This window comes from Babylonia areolata, chromosome 17 (genome assembly GCF_041734735.1).
Source record: "Babylonia areolata isolate BAREFJ2019XMU chromosome 17, ASM4173473v1, whole genome shotgun sequence".
Taxonomy (NCBI): domain Eukaryota; kingdom Metazoa; phylum Mollusca; class Gastropoda; order Neogastropoda; family Buccinidae; genus Babylonia; species Babylonia areolata.
The window spans coordinates 15,040,975-15,045,061 of NC_134892.1; the positions used below are offsets into that span (position 1 = coordinate 15,040,975).

The window sequence follows — 4,087 nt, forward strand, 5'->3', positions numbered from 1 at the left end:
GATGACAAAGATGAATATTAAAGCAAATAACAAAAAAACCCACAAAAAAACCACACACACACACAAAAAACTAAAAAAACAACGAAACAAAACAAAAACAAAGAAAGAACAAACAAATCCCAAAACAAACAACAAACAAAACAACGGAAAAGAGGATAAAAAGATAGAAGGAAAATAAAAAAGTTGTCAGAAGTGGGATTCGAACCCACGCCTGGAGAACCAAGACTGCGACCTGAACGCAGCGCCTTGGAGCCGGCTCGGCCATCTGACAGATGGTTTACAGTAGTTATCATCATCAGCTATAGCCTTCTCTTATTCCGCCGCTTACGTTCTTCAGCAAAAACGATAATTAGGGCATGTGGGGTTAAACTCCAACCCCTATATTATGCCTGTATGCGTGGTGAGTCGCACATAACGTAACTACGTCTCGTATCGGATTCAGTGGCTTATTATCTGTAGTCAGCACGTGCGTGCGGCGCGTGGGCGAGTGTGTGTGCATCAGAGTGTGTGTGTGTGTTGTTGTGTGTGTGTTTGTGTGTGTGTGTGTGTGTGTGTGTGTGTGTGTGTGGTGTGTGTGTTTAGCCGGAGAGAGAGAAAGAGAGAGAGAGTGTGTGTGGTGTTGTGTGTGGTGTGGTGTGTGTGTGTGTGTGTGTGTGGCGTGCGGCGTGCGGTATGGGTTGTGTGTGTGTGTGTTGGTGTGTGTGGTGTGTGTGTGTGTGTGTTGTTGTGTGTGTTTAAGTGGTGTGGGCAGAGAAGGGTGAGGGACAGAGGGTGCGTGCGTGCGTGAGCGTTGTGTGTGTGGACGCGGACTGATTATTTACAAGGATCCAAATGTAAGATAATATAGATATGCATAAATGAATATATCAACATGAACTCGCAAATAAATTAGTGAATAAATAAATAGGCTAGTAAATATTTGGAGGTAAAAAATGAATAGATGAATGACTGAAATAAATAAATAAATAAATTATTAAAATAAATAAATAGGCAACCATCAACCAAATATCAATCAATGATAACAAACAAGATCGAAAGCCTTAGTGATAAAGAACATATAGGTTTTATTTACAGATAAACTCGATCGTATGCTTTCATGCAAACATGAACAGGAAAACGCGGTGATATTTAAAACGATCTGTAGATATCGTTTCGCCACTGGCAGGTAAAAAAAAAAAAAAAAAGTAGTCATAAGTGGCACATAATCTTGAAACAAGCAATAAACTGACACCTTGCCTACTTATTAAATAAAAAAAAAAAAAAAAAGCTTGTCAGAAGTGGGATTCGTACCCACGCCTGGAGTACCAGACTGCGACCTGAACGCAGCGCCGTGGACCGCTCGGCCATCCTACAAAGATTTACAGCAGTTATCATCATCAGCTATATGCTGCCTTCTATCCGCCGCTTACAATCTTCACAGCAAAAGGGAAAACGATAATAGGGCATGTGGGTTAAAAACTCCAACCCTCTTACTATGCCTGTATGCGTGGTGAGTGTCGCACATAACGTAACTGCGGCTCGTAATCGGATTCAGTGGCTTATTATCTGTAGTCAGCACGTCGTGCGGCGCGTGGCGAGTGTGTGTGAATCAGAGGTGTGTGTGTGTGTTGTGTGTGGTGTGGTGTGTGAGTTGTGTGTGTGTGTGGTGTGTGTGTGTGGGTGTGTTGGAGCCGGAGAGAGAAAAGAGAGAGAGTGGTGTGTGTGAGTGTGTGTGGCGTGCGTGCGTGCGGTTATGTGTGTGTTGTTGTTTTTGTGTGTGTGTGTGGTGTGTTGTGGGGGTGTGTTAAATGGAGTGGGCAGCGGAAAGGGTGAGGACGAGAGGTGCGTGCGTGCGTAAGCGTTGTGTGGTGTGGATTCGTGACTGATTAATTACAATGGATCTCAATTTACGATAATATAGATAATGCATAATTAATATATCAGCAGAACACGAAATGAATTGCGAATAAATAAATAGTTAGTAAATATATTAGGTAAATAAACGAATTGTAGATAAATAAATAAATGTATGATGAATGAATGAATAAATACAATAATTAGTTAATTAAAATAAATAAATAGGCAACGAATCAACCAATAAATCAATCAATATACAGAAAGAATCGGAAAGCTTAGTGATAAGAACATATAGGTTTATTTACAGATAAACTCGATCGGATCGTTCATGCAATCAGGAACATGAGTGCATTTCAGCTCTTCAAAACAATGTGTTTTGTATTTAAGTAATTATAATCGGAAACAACAATTCAAAGTGACATTTTTGCAACAGATAAAAAGAAGCAATATTCCATCGACAAACACAAATAAAACGATTGTCCAATGACTGATATCCTTAATATATTAATTTTATCAGGTAACTGTGAACAGGAAACGCGTGCGATTTTATATTGTATCGTATATATCGTTTTCGCCTCTGGCAGGTTAAAAAAAAAAAAAAGGTAGTCAGATGTGGCACCTAAATCTTGAAACAAGCTGACTTGCCGACTTAAAAAAAAAAAAAAAAAAAAAAAAAAAAGAAAAATTGTCAGAAGTGGGATTTCGAACCCACGCCAGGAAACCAACCTAGCGACTGAACCAGCGCCTTGGACCGCCGGCCATCCTGACATCTACTGGCATGACTCCAAACGGTGTATAAAAACCTCTGCCGATCTACTTTTAGTTCTTTCCCGTCACTTTCACGTGGTTCATTTTTCACTGCAGCTTCCCGCTGAAAGTCGTGTGTACTTTACTCCAGGCAACTTCACGAGTGTTACTGTGTGTAGGTTCCGTGTTGTTTTGCAAGACTTGTTGTGTAACAGCTTCGATAAGCACAACGCACAAGACGCGGCTTACATTGCGAGTCCGGATATGAGAGGTGTGTTGGGGTGGCGTGGTGGCCGGCTGGGTGGAGGTTCGCCGCTAACCCCGTTTCACGCGTTCCCGTTTCGCGCCTGTTCCCGTTACACTTCCTCCCTTTTCGCCTATTCCCCCGTTTTCACTTCGTCCTATTTCGTCCTATCCCTTTCATCTGTCCCCGTTTCGCCTAGTCCCTCGTTACTCCTGTACCGTTTCACCTGTTCCCTGTTTTTCGCCTATTCCCCGTGTCCACACCTGTTCCTGTTTCACGTGTTCCCGTTTCGCCTATTCTCGTATGTCCACTTGTTCCCCGATTCGCGCTGTTCCCGTTTTCATCACTTGTTATGTGTCGCCTATTCGCCGTTTCAGCAAGATCCCATTTCACCGGTTCCTGTTTCGCCTATTCCCCATTCACCCTTTCATGCGGACTCGATCTTTGGGTTGACGGCTTTGGCAACCAGTTGCATTGCTCGGGCGAAGAGCCTAGTTATGTCGAAACCCGCTACTAACTGTTGTGTAGTAAATGGAACGACCAAGGGCGTAGTTCAGTCAAACGTAGGCATTTAGTCATGTGTAACTGTCAAAATGTTAGTACCAAGCAACGCAGGTGTCTGCATCCCGGAGTGTCCAGATTTGAAACAGCAAGAACGTTCCACTCTTTTGCTTGTTTCATGACACTGACAAAGCTGATCCCAAACTGAATGGTATAGAATCCGCTCGGGAAGTCACTCTCAGTGCCGTGAAAAGCACTCATATTTCGCTCTGTCTCACGACCCGGCAGTAGAGAATTCGGTACAAGTGACTGTTATTGGATTTGGAAAACAATACTTAAATGTGTTGTGGTGTGTGTGTGTGTGTGTGTGTGTGTTGTGTGTGTGTAGTGTGTGGCGTGTGTGTGTGTGTGTGTGTGTGGTGTGTTGAATTTTGTATGTTTGAGAGAGAGACAAGAACCAGACAGACAGACAGGCAGACAGAAGAGCGTTTCGTTGGCGAAACGGGGTTCTGAAGATATCGAAACGAGACAAAGAGTCAACATTCACTGAAATGGCCATTGAGGTGGCGGCATAGCATAGAGTATATATAGGCTTAACGGGAATAGGCGAATGGACTTCAACGGTTGAGGGGTGAAAGGGAAAGGGGGTGGGTGAGTGGTGGGGGCTGGATGAGAGAACTGTGGCAACAAATGAATGGAAGTCTGTCTGTCTTTTTGTCCTCTGGTCTGTCCTGTCTTCCGTCTGTCTGTCTGTCCCGT

At 43.3% G+C, this 4,087-nt stretch overlaps 1 non-coding gene across 1 annotated transcript; it reads right to left on the bottom strand.

The window, feature by feature from the left end:
* Positions 1–183: 183 nt before the first annotated feature.
* On the bottom strand, positions 184–271 carry Trnal-cag (transfer RNA leucine (anticodon CAG)). The gene has a single exon. It is a non-coding gene; the product is annotated as a tRNA-Leu (tRNA).
* Positions 272–4,087: the final 3,816 nt, after the last annotated feature.